The sequence below is a fragment of the Microtus oregoni genome, unplaced genomic scaffold, assembly GCF_018167655.1.
Source record: "Microtus oregoni isolate MIOR12 unplaced genomic scaffold, Mior012 000005F_ref0000423, whole genome shotgun sequence".
In the NCBI taxonomy this organism is placed as follows: Eukaryota; Metazoa; Chordata; class Mammalia; order Rodentia; family Cricetidae; genus Microtus; species Microtus oregoni.
Genome location: NW_024543064.1, coordinates 59,468,638 through 59,488,340, shown reverse-complemented (window position 1 = coordinate 59,488,340; position 19,703 = coordinate 59,468,638). Strand labels below are relative to the sequence as shown.

The 19,703-nt window shown below is 39.7% G+C and overlaps 1 protein-coding gene across 3 annotated transcripts in view; it reads right to left on the bottom strand.

Annotated features, from left to right (window-relative positions):
• The window catches only part of Mllt3 (MLLT3 super elongation complex subunit), a 268,650-nt gene that overhangs the window by 29,919 nt on the left and 219,028 nt on the right, over positions 1-19,703 (bottom strand). Inside the window, exon 1 of one of the 3 annotated variants that reach the window (XM_041651805.1) lies at positions 3,263-3,381. The exons of the other annotated variants lie outside the window; for them this stretch is intronic. The gene's annotated coding sequence lies outside the window, so the exon portion shown is untranslated. Of the gene's footprint in view, positions 1-3,262; positions 3,382-19,703 lie in introns of those variants that run through there. 3 annotated transcript variants of the gene reach the window in all.

Below are 19,703 nucleotides of genomic sequence, written 5' to 3'. Positions count from 1 at the left end.
GCCTTTTCTCACCATCAGAAAGATCCCTATTTGGGTAATAGAACATTTCTCTTCTTAAAGGGTGTTTAGGATTAGGAAGACAGGGGCAAGAACCTTTAACATCTGCTCCCTTCAAATGAATGACATGTCTAGTTCTCACAGTCAGGATGTTGAAAAGCAAATACCCTAAGTTGATAAAAAAAAAATCCTCACACTTAAGAAGCACAATACTTTCAATCCACTGAAATCATCTCTCCAACACACATTTCAATTTGAAGTTTATACAGTAACACAGAATTCAGAGAGCTAACGGTGCCACTCATTGCCATCTAATCTTTACTGGGGGCAGGCAACGAGAGTTCAGAGTAAAGACCTGGACTTCATCATCTTCGCTTTTCTCCAATCCGAAAAGCAAAGTTAAAGTTGGGGCTAGTAAGACTTGCATCATCTAAATCTCCACATTGCACAAGAAGAATAAAAACAGTTTACAATATAGTCTTGCACACTTCTGTTTTTATTTACTTAATGTTTTCCCCCTAGGGAGAAATATTCAAGAATTATGAACTTTAGACTTTAATTTAAAAACAAGAGGAAGGCACTTGTCAGTCTCTCCTTCAACCATCTGCCTTTTAAAAATACACACGCACACGCTTCACCCACTCACTCCAGTCAGGCTTGACATTCTCAGCAAGTAAGTGGATCTTGATGGATCTAAACATGAGTCTCAGGAATCATAGCTCTAATTTTGGAAGCAAGCTATCTTTAAACAAGCATTGTGATTCCCACTAGTGAACACAGTCAGCCACAGACTTCAAACAGACAGACTCCATGCAAGACAAACAGATAATGATGCGCAGGTACTGAACATTCAAGAACATCTATTTTTCAAGAATACCAAGTGGCGTCTTCCGTCCATGAATATGGAGCACTGCCTTGCAGATAACAATTCTTGCTACTCTGGTCTCTCTTTTGTCAGTTGCTCAGTGCTTTTGACAGTTTTACAGGCTCTTATCCCAAAGACTTCAGTATTTATGGTCTTAAGTCACTTGGGCTTTCTGCTCTTATCCACTGGTTACTAATCACTAAATAGATTTTTTTTTTTAAATGGGACTGAAATCAGCACAAAAGATGTCCTTCAACAATGGCAGCTAAGGACAGCACCAGCTAGAGGTCTCCTCAGCCTCTCTTGCTTTCCTTCCAGCCAAGGGTCCAAGGTTGACACTGTTCCTCCCCTGGAGGATGGTTTAGAACTATTTCTGAACTGATCCTCAAAACCACATTTAATTTCAATATCTCAAGAATGATTTAGAAGTCAAACCTTGTTTAAAATCTTCACAAAACAAGACCGTTTCCTGTATGTACTTGTAGAATCATTATCGAGGGAAGCTCAACTCTGTGAACATTACTGTAGGTTTAGACATATGTATATGTTCCGAATATGTATGTGGTATTTTAAAATTTCAGCATTTAGTTTACAACATGCCTTTTTAACTATTTCCCACACCACCAAAGCTACCAGCCACATTTCACCCACTGTACACACAATAACCAGCGCTGAAAAGCAAAGAAAACACAGCTCTTTCTTCTTCCTTAACTGTACTTGACTTAAACATCTCCTAAGAGACTGGCTGGTTTTCATCTTAGGAACAATGTAAAGAACGTAGCCGCAGCCTCTCTGCAAGCTTGCTACTGGAAACCTTAAAGTCAATTAGTCTAGGGAGTGGTGTTCCTAAAGGAAACCTGTGAAGGGAAACTGGCAATACCGATACTCTGACTCTCAATTGCCTGATGAGCCGAGCAAACTGCACAGTTGGCTGAGGGTGGACAACTGAGGGAAGAAAGGCGGGAGGGCAAGCAGAGGGGAGCACAGCTTTGCAGAGCTCTGCTCATGGCTCTAAACAACTCATTGAGTGAGAGTCTCCTCGGGATGACTCAGGACAATCTGTCCTCTATGAAGTCACAAAAGGACGAAAAATTTCAAAAGGAAACATTCAAAGCCAAACACAAACAAATGAACAAAATTCTATCAAATGTTTTTTTTATGTTTTTAGATGCCTCTACATGTAGGTAAACCCAATACATTCCATCTCATCAGGAAAATATATTTTAAGATTAATATTTCTATGCCATTGCTTTGCCCATTTATGTACAGGATTAACTATTTGTGTATCATGAGACTGCATTAGCTTATACAGACACATGGGGAAAAAAACTCCTTAAACGTGTTTCCAGGATATATTTATCTCTGTTGATTAATGTACTTGTTTTCTGATGTTTCAAATACATAATTCAATAACATATTTCTTTAGGGAAAAATAGCAAATGTTATTGTACATGTATAAAGATCTAATGATACTCACTGAATGGAAATTTTTTCAATTTTGTGACTACTTAGATTCTATTTGTTATACACAATCATCTGGAAATCAACTCAAATTCCATTAAAACAGGTTTAGAACCTTTAAAACGGAGGTATATGAATGCAGATAAGAATTTGAAGCCAAAAGTTTTAAAATGCTTATTGAAAAATATTCCCATATACATTTAATTGATAACTAATTTCAATGAACTACTCTAATGCTCAGATGACAGTGTTATTAGTTCTTTGAGGGAAGTGAAATTTTACTGTATTTGTTATAAAAAAGTATATGAGAGTGAAAACCATCTTAGAAGTGTGACTTCTCAAAGTGATACGCTACATAATTGCGACACGGGGAGGAAGGCCAGCATTACACTTGGCTCAATGAAAAGATTCATCTCTGATTGCTAGGGTGCTGGCAGTTCTAACTTACCTTAACAGAACCTTGGCCATCTCGCAGAAAGTAAGAAAATTTGTTCAGCTGCAAATAGGGGAGGGGACTTTATATTTCTTTTAATATTCATTTTAAGAATTCAATGGCATTAAAATATATGGGTTTTAATGTCCTGAAGTTACAGAAGAAAGATTTTTCTTGTACTTTAAATCACTCAGTGGGAGGAGACAGTCCATATCAAGGCTCCAATTATACATCGAGGTTTTATAAAATACTGCCTATGCATAAAACTTTCTCAGAGTTTTTCAATTAGATTAGGCATGCTACATGCAAATTCATGGCCTAAAACTGGAAAGATTTTTCTGACTTCTTCCATAACCTGTGCCTCTGTCTTGTCGATTTTACCCTCTTTATATCAGCAAATGGAACATCTTGGAAACTCTCTCCTATACAGTTACTGGTCATGGTAAATAAACATACAGCTGGCCACCCCAAACAAGCAACAGAGCAAGCAGAGAAATCATCCTCACCTCCTTCAAAATCAAACCGAGCAGCCCTCAGGAACACAGCCGTCCCCAAGTTCACAAGTGTCAGGAAGGAACTGAGAGCTGCTACTTCTCTTGAAAGGAAAGAACTCTGCTTAGGCGCCCACTGTATATTTAGATTAGATTGGCAGTTTAAATGACAGCAAACACATGGTCATGACTTGGCAATTGCTCATTCATCCAGCACGCACACACAGGCTAATCAGAAGCAAACATCCACCCTGAACTGTTTTAGAAACAGCTTCTTCCATCTGATACTACTGTATGCGCAGCGAGCAGACATTCTGCTAGAGATCAGATGTCAAACGCTTAACTCTCTCCTACAGCACCCGGACCTTCGGTCACATTACTTTGTAATTCCAGGGAATTTTCTAAAATAAATCTTGACACCAAAATTTTTAGGAAATCCCTTAATCTCAACTGTGTAGTTTTATGAAGTTCACAATTGAGAGAGAGAGAGAGAGAGAGAGAGAGAGAGAGAGAGAGACTGTAAGGGTTTCAGGATCTTTGTCACAAGACTGCTTTAACTATAGGGCCTGCCCCTCCTATCTAGGGCAGCACACACCTCTTCTGCAAACAGGGAAAAGTCACCAAGAGGGGCACCTTCTTTGTATATGCAAATAAAGCTTAGCAGTGTTAAAGGTGAAGACAGTGAATGGGAACTTAAAGTTCCCACAAATGGAACTCCTCTTTTCTAATAAATAAGACAAAAGAGAAAACATAGATGTCACTATTTACAAAAGGCTGCTAACTACGCCAGCAAAGTTGCTGGGGTATAAATGTGTTCAGGTATTAAAGTCCATGTTAGTAAACAAGAAGCAAAAGGAAAATGTGGCTATTCACTCTACAACAGAGACCAGTCATTAAAACGCCAAACAATCTTAAAATAATTATGCTTCATTTGACAGGAATCTAAAGTGAAGTATCCGAAAACTCCAGTTGAGCATACAGATGGGATGACTGGAATAGATTTGGGGCTTAGGTTCTAGAAGTCTCAGACCTGATCCCACCACACTCTAGTGTGACCTTTGCCAAGCAACACAGTCTGCTTGTCTCAGTTCTTCATATCTAAGGGGCAGGAGGGAGCCTCATGGTACCAACTTATATGGTAACTGAGTACAAGGTAGTGCAGAGTGCTCTGGGTAGGATGTAAGAGTAACTATGAAATTATGATCTAAGAAAAGTCACCCCAGAGTCCATCGGGCTTGCCCAACCTCTTCTTATAATAGCTTTCCCTGAAGACACTTGGTACTTCAAAGAAATAGGGAGACTTCTTTTATACTGGTCCAACTTCTCAAGCGGGGAGCTTTGACAACATCCAGTTATACAAATAAAATAAGCAAAAGTGAAAAATTTAAGAAGGTGAGTGCTGGGGTTGGAGAGAGGGCTCAGCGTTTAAATCACAATTACTGCGCTTGCAGAAGAACCAGATCTGGCTCCAGTAACCCAACTTGGTGGCTCACAGTCCTCTGTAACTCCAGTTATGGGGGAATCCAGCTCACTTTTCTGACCTCAGTGGATATTAGACACGGTAGACATGTAGACATACAGACATGTAAATAAAACATATACATATAAAATAGAACCAAAAAATTTAAAGAAAAAGATAAACAGAAGCAAAAAAATTTAAAAAATTAAAAAAAAAGGCCTGGTCATGCAATTACTAACAAGGCACAGAAAATTAAAAATTAAAGAAAAAGATAAGAAGAAGCAAAAAAAATTTAAAAATTAAAAAAAAAGGCCTGGTCATGCAATTACTCAGAAGACACAGAAGAGAGAGGTGAAATGCATTCTTTGGGGTTGAGAGGCTTTTTCTCCTGCTCAGAATATCAAGAATAAGATCCACCTAAAGAAAATACAAACTGTATAATACTATTCTTGACAGTTTATTTTAATTTTACAAAGTTGGACAGTTCTGCCATATGGAATGGGTCTTGGGGATGAAAAGACAAAACAGATGGATGTTGACTGCTTGGTGGCAGAAATATTTGCCCAGGATTTTTGGCTACTTAGAAAAAAGCATTACAGAGGAATTATGAGGTAGAGTGAACCCTCATGTTTAATTTAAAACTCCTCTATGCTAGCCTTTAAAAATGGAGATTTTACAGAGAATTTATTATATAGTATCATTACTAATCAAGCTATTTCTGATTTTTCTTTCACAATTGCTAGCATCATCCAGTGTCGGCTCCCCTAAGAGGAGTTTCTGGTAGAGACAGAAGCAGCCGTGAGAAAGCTAAGAAATGAGTATTTCTGGTGTTAATGCAATCCCCAAACTTGTTGTTAATGCTGTATATACATACCATTAAAATTTAATAGAACCTAACACAATTCCCATCAATGGGATGCAGGTGTTGGGTAATTACATTAGTATCAACACTACAGGCAAATTAAGATTTCTTTCCCATATGACAGAGTTCTGATAAATATCAATTCACTGGCTTACGGAGTCCTCAAGATCAAAAGGCCCTGCATATGGCACTAATAAATCAAATAGAGTCATCAAATCTACAGCCTGTTTTCTTTGGCTAAAACTGCAAAGTTCTACTTACAGAACCTTATCTACTCCTAAAAATTCTTTGCCAAGCCAAATTTAACTTATGAGGAGTACATAAAATATAGCAATCCCCAGCTGCGTGCAGCCCTCCCCTGGCTTTTGAAGTCGAGGGATCCTACTGTGTGATGGTCTCACTCCAGATTATATGCTTTCCTCTTTGTTGATTTTTGGAAGCTCATAATCAAGCGAAATTTCACCCAGGAGTAAAAGCGAACCTCTGGGTTCAGACTGGGAAGTGATATATATATTTCTATTTACTGATAAAATCCACAATAAACAACCCCCTTAATAAAAAAAACCTCTAAGATCGTAACACACTAACTATATAAAAATATCAGAACTAACTGCTGGTGCTAGACATTCTGCTCTGGCATTCAGAGTTCGGTGAGTCATTTTCGGATGAAATGGCTCTCAACTGTGTGTGGCAACAGTGTTCGCTGACAGAAAAGGGATAAGGAAGAGATAACAGAAGGGAAGCCAAACCCAAACAAGTCTGACCCTCTTTCAGGTGACTCCCTATCCTGACAGATGAAGAATATGAAAAATAAAGTTTGTATCGGACATGGCTGCTTACATAAGACCTAAGAATAACACCAACAGACTAACTAGCATGGAAGAGGGAAACCTCAAGAGGACCCCAATCCTAGACCAAGAAGTACAGGCCACTGAGAAATGCTGAGCACACGAGACAGCATCTAAGAAAGAGCAAAAGAAGCCGGGCGATGGTGGCGCACGCCTTTAATCCCAGCACTCGGGAGGCAGAGGTAGGCGGATCTCTGTGAGTTCGAGACCAGCCTGGTCTAGAGAGCTAGTTCCAGGACAGGCTCCAAAGCCACAGAGAAACCCTGTCTCGAAAAAACAAAAAACAAAAAACAAAAAAAAAAAAAAAAAGAAAGAGCAAAAGGTGTGGTGTGCATGGGCGTGGTTGGAGGGAAAATGACGTAATTTTATTTTCATTTAAAAAAACAAAAAAAACACCCACATGGGGGTTTCCAAATGCCTTTAACTGCAGTTCCAGGGATTTGACTCATTCTTAATTTCTGCAAGTTCCAGCATACATGTGATGTACAAATATATACCCTCAAACAATATATGTAACATAATAAATAATTTAATATTAAAAAATCCAAAGACTGTAAGTTGGGACCATAGCATTTTATATTCTCTATAAAACTATTTTGTACTTTCCAAATACCTTTATAATATTTATGTTTGAAACATACAGGCAAAACATTTCTCTTGGTTCAAATGAGAATATACCCAAAATATTCTTTCCAAGTCCAGAAGAATTTTAGATTTAATAATTTATCCTAAAATGCCAAAATTTCAACCACACTCATACATACTCAGGTCATGACAATTACACATGTCAAGGGTACCAGTGCATTTAAGAATTACTCCAACTTGAGAACCACACCCTAAACAATCTAAGTCATCTGGAGAGCTCACATAATCGTACAACAACAATTGGTTTTACACTGTAGTAAAATTACAAACTCAAGATCACTGAGAATTGCCACCTTTGGTCTGACAAGCCAGTTTAATAGTCTCTCTCTAACCTAGATGCTAACACACTGTTTGGAGCAAACGAGACTCTTTGGCTCCTGAGGTATTTAGGTTCTACCCTCCTCTTTAGTGATCTGGCTTTCTCTCTAGGTCTGGTGGACCAGTCCTAGATTGAAACCAAATTCCCATTTCCAGCTGACACTGCCATTTCTGTATGTCATACACAAAACAAGTGAAGACACAAGATATTTGGTCAACAGGGCACAAAATGTAGCGTTCTTCCTATAGCGTTACTGGAATGAGCGGGTTTGCAGTGAGATCAGTGAGCATCAAGCCACATCACTAGGGTTTTTCGTGTTGGGGAAGTCTCTTCTGTGCCATAAGTAACAAAATGGACTAGAGAAGAGTTTGCAGAGACATAGGGACATTCGAATGTGTTTCAGGTCAGCAGTCCTATGAGTATTCTCTTCGAGGCCAATAAACCCACAATCTGAGGGATTACCCCTGAGGAGTGTGTGTGTCTATGAAGGATTCTCTGCTTTGGCTATAGATTAGCTAAAGAGAAAACCAACAAAGGAGCTTTTTTGGTTCCTGTTATCAATGTGTGTTTGGAGGCCTAATCTCCAGAGTAATGGTGCTTATAGGAAGGACCAAAGCCTATTTATAGAAGTTTTTAGCTGCCAGAGACATTACTGGAGATGGCAGACCCCATTCCATGGATGCCCTGGACATCTATTCTAAAGATGTCCTGGAATGATACAGCTATATGACTATCTAAGTACAACGAATATTCCAGACCAGAGAGAATCCCCAGTAAAAAAATGCTAATTGCCTATTTTTTGGCTATTAGTGCTGGTCAGTGTAATGCTACAGTGAGAAACAGGCTAGTGTACACACACACACACACACACACACACACACACACACACATTCTGGTTTGTGCTATCTTAAAGTACTAAGATGACCACCCATGTCCTCCTTTTCATGTCTGTAATTCTACTGGTGTATGTTTAGCTTTGGGCGTGAGTTATCTTAAAATTTGTCCTAACCACTTTCCCCCATAATTCCACTCAACAAGGATAACTAAAAGAGTCTTCCTTATTGTGTATACTCTATGGTAGAAGTTGGTAACCTTTTCCCATGTAAGGCCTAATAGCAAAGATTTTTGCATTTCACAAGCATTACAATCTCTGTCAGACCTATTCAATTACCATCTTATGACATGAGAGAAGTACAAAATATAAACAAATGATTATGACCGTGTTTAATAAAGTTTTATTTATAAAAACAAACAATAGATGGTGTCTGGGCTCTGGGCTGCAGTTTACTAATGGGTACCTAGCACAGCAGCATACTCACACGGCTGAGGAACTTAGTAACTTTCCTAAGTCATATTTCTCTGGTTTGGTTTAAAATGTGACTTCACTTTGTCTATTTTTCCTTCATGAACAAAAACAAAATGGCATTTTCTTAAGGAGGGATGTTTAATGATCCCGCACACAAGCTTTGCATTTTTCTGCTCCTTTAAGACTTCCAACTCCTCCTGTTCTACGGCAACTCAACATCTTATCCTGAAAGAGCAATGATTGGGCCTTGCTGCCTACACTTCCTGGGATTACTGTGGAGGACCTAACTGTAATATACTATCCTGAAGTGGGAATTCTTACATCATTTGTTTTGTTGAATGTGTACAAATACCAATAAAAGTCTCACCAATAAAATAAAACTACTTATACCAGATAAGCAATTAGTTCCAAGGTTTTGGAACGGGCATTTAGGGGAAAAGTTAAAGCCTCCTTCCTAAGTTGCTACAAATTCCTATAGGAGAGCTATACAAAGGTCATTCTTTTAGCAAGTGCAACCCATTAACTCTTTGGTAAAGTGGGTATTTAAAATGGGTAGTAAATTTTAGTATTGATAAGTCCAAGGTCTATAACAGAAACACAGGACAGGCTCCTTTTCCTGGTAGGAAGGGAAGGGCCTTCACATCACCTGCGCTAAAAATAACAGCCAATCAAGTCATTCCACACACAGCTCCAAGTTCAAACTGACATTGAGGAAGATCAATGCTTTGATCTTCACCTAGGAAAAATTCGTCACACTAGAAATTCTAATTAAATTGATTCATTTGTAAACTTCGAGTTAAAATGTGCATGAAGCACTGGATGAATAAGAAGTCCACACTTTATTTATTGAGAGCACTTAGTCTCATAGTCAAAACATTTGGCAAAATAATAGTAATAATAATAATTGATACAAATGTTGAGAAGGAATGGTAGGCTTTGTCTTTTTCAATTTATTTTCCCTTCAAAAGAATTTCCAATTAAAGAAAAGCAATAATTATATAATGGCCAGACATATAAAGCAACCAGGAATTGGGGGTGAAATGATTCCACTAGATGAGATACTTGAGGATAATGTCTCATAAAGCTGTATGCCAGCAAAGTGAGGAAGGAGCTTCCCTGCCAGACATGAAGACGTGACTGAGACCATCTAGTTTACCTCCTTTTCTGTAGCGAAAAGGGCAGTAACGACTGACTCAATGGGACGGTCTAATCAAAAGAGAAATGGCCCACTCCCTTCAACATCTACCAGAGTCCCCAAATTTCCTCAAGACACCAAGTCACAGAGAAACAGGAAAACCCATATCAACAACATTAAGAATCCAGAATACTGCTATAGGATCAGAAGGGACGGCATCACTAATAGTATATTATGTCACACTATATGGAAGCCACGGAAAAACCAGCGCCTAACTTTTCAAAATGGCATTGTTCAGGAGAGGCAAATGTTAAGAATAATGCAAATATCCGTGGAGTGAGGGTCCAATGGTTAACAGCGCTCTGTAAGCATAAGGACTGGAATTCAGATCCCAACATCCAGTAACAGGCTGGGCATTGTACCCTGCAATCCCAAATCCAAAGTGGACAAGGACAGGAGGATTGCTGGAGAGAATAAGGAGAGAATGACGGAAGGGGATGCCCAGTCATCTCTTCTGCCCCATTTGAATAAACACAACTAGTGCACCAATGCACACACGGGCATATACGCTCACACTGACAACAATCGTGCATTAAGTACTAATAATCTTTTTAAAGTTTGGCAAATTTACATATTAGAGCATTATTTAATCATAAAAGGAATAAAGTTTTGTTCATGTTATGTGTTAGTCTTCAAAATACCATGTCTGTGTATTTTTATCAGGCACCAAAGATCACATATTATTTAGATTATTTCATGGATACAAATTATTCAGGAAGAAAATTCGGTCAATAGATTCGTGGTTGCCCAAGGCTCTAGAAATGGGGAAATTAAAGCTGAGAGTTAATGGGTATACATTGGTGGTAGTAATGGCCATATTACTCTGAATCTAAACATTCTACATTACACTGATTATATTAAATAGGCAAACTATATTGCAATAAAAGCTGATTTTTATTTGTTTATTTTCATCTTTGGAGAAAGCTTGAGAGCATATCTTAGCTAAATAAATCCTCTCGTAAATGATGGAGAATCCGCTGCCTTTAAGAAGGCGGTATAAACAGTTATCTGTCAAATATGTATGCACTATCAACGGCATCCCCTCAATAGCGGCGTAGTATTTCCAGCATGGTTTAAAGGCGTTTTTATTAAACAATATCAAAAATACACAAGATGCTCACTTAATTGTATTTCATTGCCCTCCTCTATCTAGCATGGCAATTTGATTCAGCTCCTTGTGTTTGGGGATTTTTGTTTCACTGTTTTGTTGGAGACTATTTTCACTCTGTAGATGAGACTGTCTTCAGACTCACAGACACCTGCCTGCTTCTGCCTTACAAGTGCTGAGATTAAAGGAGTACAGCACCATGCCCAGCAGATTCAATTCTTATATTTCACAAAACTAAAATATAAATCAGTTTTATATATATAATATAAATCTAAAATATAAATAAAACTAAAATATAAATCATATATATATATATATATATATATGTATGTATGTATGTATCTGGCAGCACCAGGTAATTCTGTGTCCTATTGAATGACTATGCAAGAGGAAAGTCATGAGGATCAACCAGGAGGATTTCATGGTGAGTTCGGCAGCAACCTAATGAACTTTTGATAAAATATGAAACATTAGACAAAGAAATAGATTTGAGAGTTTTACATTAAGAAGCATATGCAAAGGTCACACATGATAAAAGTATTGAGGCCCACATTAAAGTTAATTTGTTCATATAAAAATATCAGTAAATCACACACACACACACACACACACACACACACACATATATATATATAGTACAGTCCTTTTGTTGACTTATATTTTCATGTGTCTGAAAGTGTTAGCACACTGGACAAGCCAGATACGATCCCTTAACCAGTTCTTTGCTCTAATATATGGTTTACAGCTGACCTGACATTTGCCGTAATATTTGAAATACATCAAGAATTCTTCAAACATGGAAACAGCAATTTTCTCTAACATGCTTAAGAGGAAATAGTTTCCTTTTTTTTCTAAAAAAAAAAAGCTAGGAATACAAACTAATCAGTTGGAAAAATAATGTCTATAAGACAAGATATTTTATAGGTTAATTGAGATGTAATTTGAATGTAGTAAAAATATACAAACCGAGCTGAGAAGTTCAGTCAATGTTTTTATAGCCATACACTGAGGTAAGCACCATCAATCGAGACACCGTGCAGCTCAATGCAGGCCCACTCTGGACAGTGACACGGTAGTCACGATGCTGGCTTTCCTGCCCTCTCCTAGGGAATTTTGCAAATGTCATTCCACTGACATAGTTTAACCATCCCGGAGGAATAAGATCATATGTAAATGACCAATCCCTTGTGTGTAGAAGGCAAAGAAGAAAGGAAGCAGACCAGGCCAGCGGATGGTGAAGGACCAAGCTGGCAAGACTCATGCCGACTCCACACATTGTTACTGTATAGGAGGGTAGAGAGTACGAGGGAACTTCCAGTCTTAGGGACCAAAACACTGCAAACGAGTTCAAAGAAGCAGCATAAGTGAGCATAGGTGAAGAGGGGACCAGCTAAAATATAGAGAATTACTGTCCAGTTCACCCATCAATGTATGCACTTAACATTTTCATGAAAAAAACATGCCAACCTTTGAACAAGGACTGATGTTTCTCTTCCCTGACCCCATTTTCTGCTTCTACCTCTTTATACACACATAACTTTGTGAGGCTGCATATTAGCATTGCCTCTATAAACTTGTTTTTCCCAAAATAGAGTAGGATAAACAAAGAATATGACTTCATTACAGTCAAATGCAGTTCTCTGAAACAAAATTAACAGAAAGAAAACATGATCAATGATCGCTATCCAATGAACAAACAGAAAGTATTCAAGTCTTGTAAAATAGAAATTTTAATATTATCTATTTTTGTTGTTTTGTGTTTTTTGAGACACATGGCTTCTTTATGTAGCACAGTTTTCTAGAAACTCATTCTATAGACCAGGCTGGCCTCTCACTCCCAAATAATACTATCTTATTTATTTATTTAAAAAAATTTTTTTGGGGGGAGAGGACAGGATTGAAACAGGGTTTCTTTGTCTAACAGCCCTGTCTGTCCTGGAACTCACTTTGTAGACCAGGTTGGCCTTGAAATCAAAAATCCACCTGCCTCTGCCTCCCTAGTGCTGGCATTAAAGACATGTACCACCACACCCAGCTGGATTATCTATTCTTATATCCTTCCATTTATTTTATTGCTCACTACGGCCTCCACCTGCTTACTAAGGCCTCCACCTGCTCACTATGGCCTCCCAGCTGCTCACTATGGTCTCCCACCTGCTTACTACGGCCTCCACCTGCTCACCATAGCCTCTACCTGCTCACTACAGCCTCCACCTGCTCACTATGCCTCCACCTGTTCACAACGGCCTCCACCTGCTCACTACAGCCTCTACTTTCTCACCATGGCCTCCACCTGCTCATTACAGCCTCCACCTGCTCACCACAGCCTCCACCTGCTCACTACAGCCTTCACCTGCTCACTACAGCCTTCACCTGCTCACTACAGCCTCCACCTGCTCACTACGGCCTCTACCTGCTCACCACAGCCTCCACCTGCTCACTACAGCCTTCACCTGCTCACTACAACCTCCCACCAGCTCACTACGGCCTCCCACTGTTGATCAGAACACACTGGGAGTCCCAAGGAACAAAGTTCTAACCAGCTACTATGTCTGCTCCTAACCAGCATTCCTTAAACCACACACGGGTTTCTCGGAGCCCCCTAGGCCTACAGCTTACTCTTGAGTGATGTTTCTTTCTGTTCTGTTGGCATCTGTAAACCAAACAGACAAACTCAGACCCAAATGCAGCTGGATGCGAGTGCTGCACTTCTCCATATGAATTTTCTTATTGTAAGGCTTAGATGAATCCAGCTCGCATTCAACTGACAATATATTAAAGCCGTAATACCACGCCTCTGCAAGTAAACTATCTCTAAGGCTGATTTCCCTAGTCCTTTACTAATCATAACAATTACATGATTTTAAATGAAGGAATTTAGATTGTTTTCCACAGTTTTAAATTTCATGTTCTTGAGCTAAGCCCAGATTTCTAGATGATCAAGATTTTTATCATAATTCTAGGGTGAAGTAGAATACCTCTTAGCTTTGAGTGACGCGTGAATAGGCCTTCCTGTAACAATAACACAGCAAAATGCAAAGCCATGTACTGCGCCATAAGAGATTTCTTCAAAGGCTGCCATGGACTCTAAATGCACTTAAGAATCAGTGCAGTCCTATGTCAGGAATCCCAAGCCTAAGCGTGCCACTACTCTACCCTGAGGATACTTTTACAGAAGTAATATGAGTCATGACGCTCTGTACTCAACCTCATAAACAAAGAACGCAGATTAGTTACACATAGTAACCAATTAGAACCTGGCAGGAGACACAGCTTCTTAAGCTGCTCCTTACTACATATGGCAAAGTCCATTCTAGAGCTGCATGACAAAGACTCAATGGACCAACGGACAGTTTCTGGATTGAGGACTCATGAGGGAAGGTGGTGCTCTTGCTGTCTCTGAGTGCCGACTGCTCTGTTTCCAAGCCTCTGTGCTAACAACTCATTTGTGATACTTTCCTTGTGAAGGGTATTTCACATCTGCTGTGGCCTTTGCTGGTTTACAGTGATACGGTTAAATGAAGGTCTCAGTCATCACAGGCCCTGCAAATGTGTACATTGTCTTTTTCCCGCTTTGTTCCAACAGCTGTACCTGATGTACGACTTTTAACCTTGGATAAGCAACACTGCCTGGAAGGAAAAAAGTAATTATTGGCTCTATAAAATAATTATTCATGACTTTTTTAAAAGGCAAAAATCTCTTAACTAAAACAGTTAGATATACTTTGAAGGCCACAGACTATCACAGCAGAAAGAAAAAGTGATGACCCTTCTTGAGATATAACTGGCATCATTTAAATGTTTTGGTATTTGACACTGATTAATATTTTACATCTTTAAAAATGTCGTTTTGATTATCCTGCCTAGCAACTCTAGGAAATCATTCAGTGAGCCATTCCTGTTTCTATCCAGGTAAGAAAAATGGCTCACGGGCAAGTCCTAGAATTCTCACCTAGATAACACAGAAGAGCTGGCTGAATTCCCACTCGGGGTTCTGGCTACAGGCTGAGACATCAAACACTGGGTCCTTCCAAAGGGGAAAAAAAGTGGAGACAATAGCTGGGTGGAGGAATTTCTCCTAGAGTCAGACTCAATGTTTCAGTTATTTGCTGTTTGCTGGGTCTGTGAGAAAGCAGACAAGCCCTTCCTTCCATGAACACTGGAAGACAGCAGTAAACAGACGAGAAGATGGGGAGGTAGGATTCTCCCTTCCTAGGCCCTGAGCACAGCCTGGCCTTGAAATAGCCTACAGCTAACGTGACTTGTCCTGGCAGGCTGTAGGAGGACTAATGGATCATGATTATTTAGCTCAGTCCCCCTTGAAGGCAAATCCAAGGCACACAAAGAAAACACCAGTCCGTGTCCACTCTCGATCTGCACTGCCTGGAGGGAGGCCTGCACACTCAGACCACGGAAGAGCTGTGACTTCCCTACACCTCGGTTGGGGCTGCTTGTAGTCAGAGTGTAAGACACAGGCTCATGAAATGCTTTGAAACTCTGTCTTTAAGGAGAGAAGGTTAAAAAAAAAAAGTCACGGCCTATTTCATTTTTAATTTTGAATGGGTTTATGAAAGGAATTTTCCCAATTTTTCTTCTGTAGTAGGGGAGGAGGAGATTTGAAGGGGAGGTGTCAGTCCAAGGTGAGCCACGTGGGAGAAGGGCAGGTGGGGAAAAGGCCCCACAAGAATAAAATAAGGTCATATTCTCTACTGATACGAACAGTTGGAGGAACTAGTCCATAGTGCCTCCCAAGGCAACAGATGGATCAGATGAATTAGTCACTGCCTCCCCAGGATGCTGGGCATCAAACTCTTCAGAGGGAAGGTGGTTAGGCAGGGCATCCTGCTAAAGCAAACCTGACATCTGCTTCATCTTCTCCCTCGGCCTCCAGCTCCATACGGATATTTCAATGGATCGCGACTTGAAAGCTCCACATGGACTTCTCTTTCATTATTATTATTTCAAATGCTAAACGTTATCTACTTAAGGACCTTACCTTGGCTCCATGCCCTGACAGAAGGCAGGAGTTTTCAGCTAATAAGGGCCTGGAGGCTTTACAAGACCACAGGAGTTTTCAAAAAAATATTCCAACATATTCATAGTAGTCAAATTAATAGATCCGATGCCAGGCATAAAGTGGTATTTTATGGGTAGCGTTAAAAAGCTTCCTTAAAATACGGACTTATGAATCTAATTCAAAATCGTGTTACCTTTTCATCTCGGCTATGTACTCTCTATTCTGCAAATGAACTAATCAGAAAGAGGAATTGGCATCTCTCTCCCTTGGAAGGATATCTGGCATCCGGGAAAAGAAATCTAGGTTAAACGTGTTTAACTGTTCTTCCCACAGCAACTAAGAGCTTTTTCCTTGGCTTTCTGAAGCAGTTCGACCACACACAATAAAGGCAGAAAATAGTAATAGTAATAATAAAAATAATAATATGGCTTCCGATGGATTAAAACATCTTAGCCACATCTAATTTTTTATGTGCTTTAAGCTACTGAAGGGCTGGCAGGTATTAGGGTGACAGGAAGTCACAGGTGACTATACTACAAGGTCTTCTCAACACAGGACTCCATGGCTGGGTCCTCATAGAGGCTTACATTAGAGAAAGGGAACACCCACCTACAAAATCCATAAGGCAAAGAGACGCAGGCTATCAAATGCTAGCTACACATGGAAACACAGCACTTGGCACTGTATTATGTGAAAGCAGAATAAATGATCAACTAAAACAATAAAATGCTCACGCCACTGCATTTTCACGTTATATGTTTCAGATAAAGACATATCTCTCACATCTTGTAGCAGCACTCAAACCTGGGGAAAGTCTTTATAAATAAAGCCAATATATAGTCCAGGAGGCTGTATATTACCTCGACGCCCACTTTATTACAAAAGAGAGAACACTTGTTTAGAGACGTGCAAGTTTATAAGTACGAGCAAAGCATCAACCAAAGCCACACGTCATTTACGACCTACTGATTTACTAAACAATCTGATTAGAGAATATTCACATTTCAGAGATTGCAAAAATAATTCTCAAAGATATCAATAAGCATTTTGCTCCAGATCACAAAGCTAGTGCAACTATGAGACCCAGGCCTCAGGATTCTTTAGGGAGCAGTAGCTTTTTACTTTTTTTATTAAAAAAACACACGGATGAAGGGGGGCAGAGAAAACTTGATGCACAAACACAACGGAATTATTATTATTGTTGTTATTATTATTACTATTACTATTATTACTCTGTCATCACAAAAGTATTAAATCTTGCCATTTGTTGTAACTGGGATGAAACTGGAAGGTATTGCATTAAATGGGATAAAGCAGACACAAATAGTAAAATTCAGCATGTTCTTACACATGTGTAAGCTAAGAACACTGACCTCATGGTTGTAAAGGCCAGAACATGAGAAGAGAAGGGAGCAGAAACAGAGAAAAGAAAACTAAGGGCTCTCTACGTATATGGTCTGGTAGGAGAGGTATTTTCCAGCAGTCTGCAGGGTAAGTACATCTGATGACAATTAGTTGTCCATTTGAAGTGACTATGGAAGATTTGAACTCAAGCAAAGAAAAGATGAATGCTTACAGATGCACTGAAGGTGTCTGGTAACAGGAGCAGTACTGCGAAGCTGAAGAACCTATGGAGTCAACCTGTAAGTCGTGTGTACAGACATGAGTCACCTACAAGATTAGCGTGGACAAAGTAGACCAAAGGACGAAGGGAAAGGCAACAGTGTGTTGTGTCTGAAGTAAGGCTGTCCTCATTCAAGAGCAAAGGGAGGCACATCAGGTCACGAGAATGGAGCAGTCACCAAAGTCGGCTGTTAGAGATCAGTCAGACGGAAAACACTGGAACTCATTAAATACACATCCGCCTACATATCTTATCTAATTGATGCAATTACAAGAGGGACTGACATGATCACGTGGGAATAGCTATGCCGGCTTTTGGTAAGTGAACCCTTCATTCGACCTGTGGAGTGGATTGAGAGGAGCGTTCTTAGTGCAAGACTTCCACTCACCTTTGTGTGTAACACTTGAAGGCACTTGGTTAGGAAGAAGGATAGTTGGGCAGAACCCAGCAGCGCACAGATTCCAACTTAGAGGGTCCCAGACATAAAGACAGGAAAGACATCCATCAGCTGTCTTGACACGCAAGACGGGACACCTCTAGGACAATAAGGTTCTTGCCTGCTGTCATAAACCTGGTCAAGGCTCCGGGCCTAAGGCAGGTAAATCCAGGATTGCTGCTTTTGGTAAACAGACATATTGCTAAACAGCATTCTAAATATTTATTTTCACATCTATATATTAGTGCTATAACTGGCCTTGGTCAGAGAAGCTTTTGTTTTTTTGTTTTGTAGTGGGAAGCGGTAAACAGAGAGAGTCATAACTGGTCAACGTGCTGATAAAAAGTGAATGTTGAATGTTCAATCCTAAATGAGACATCTCTATCAACTCCCACAGGCTCAGGGAGCATCACAGAAGAGGAGCATCATAGCCAGTGGATGAGCAGAGCTGAGAAATGCAGGCTAGGGGCTCAGGAGAATGCATCCCAGTAGCCGAGGGGCTACTGGTAACTGGTGACTTCTGGAGAATGGCTGTGGCCACTGGTAGTTTGTCCGTGCTCATGCAGGCAGAACTAATCGAATTCAGAGCATTACAGGAAACAAAACAATGAGGACTTAAAAATAGGATGGTCCACAGGAAGGGGACAGGAGAGTTGAATGTGATCAAGTAAGTTAAAAAAAAAAATGGCTGCACCAACCTTTTCTCTTTCAAAATAGTATCTTTTTCTCTTACAAGAGTCAAACTCCCATCGTGAAAAATTAATTTGGGTTTAAGTTTTGCCCTTTAGAGGTCATGATGACTCTGGTAAAACCACTCTGACTATGGAACGGCCTTCCAGCGTGTATAATTAAATACGTGTTTGAGAGCAGCAGTGGTAACACAAATACAGTGACTTCTTCAAGGGAACTAACTGCACTCCCTCACCTTTGCTGTCTTGCTGGATGACTGTGCAGCTAACTCTGCACTACCAGATGCCTCCTGCAGTAATTTTTTTAACTGACTCTTCCACATATACAATAAACATTTAATTGCGCGGTTGCAGATATGCAAGCACGGCTGCTGAGTAAAGATTGGCTCATCAAATTAAAGTTATTAAACTAATTTGTCTCGACAATTATGCAACCTGAGAAAACGGGAAGGGGAAAACACCGTCATTTTGTACTACACACAAGTGGCATTTTACCAGTTGCAATAATTTCAAAGGCACATACAAACATTAGAGGGAATGGACTCGTATTTCACCGTGCAGACAGCAAAAACAAGGTGGTCCCGAAAGTCTCACGTTATCAGGCCTGTGCACAGTCCTCTGTAGGAAACAGGGAGGCAGAAACTTCTTTCATTTCAACATCCTGTTATTGAAATTTCTCTGAAACTATTTGCTTTTTTAAAAACACAGAAGCAAATATTTGGGGATTTTCAGGCCCACATCTTTCTGCTGTCACAATAAAAGATTAATTTGTAATCTTTGCTCCCCCCCCCCGTTATTTTCTTGTTTAATATTCTTCACGGTAGAAGCAGTTTTATAAAGGGTTTTCCAAGACGTTCTGAAGAATTCTCACACTTGGCAAGTTCATGTGCTCAAACACAAAGACAGGCAACCACCACACAATCGCACCCAGACACCTTTACTTTGGTT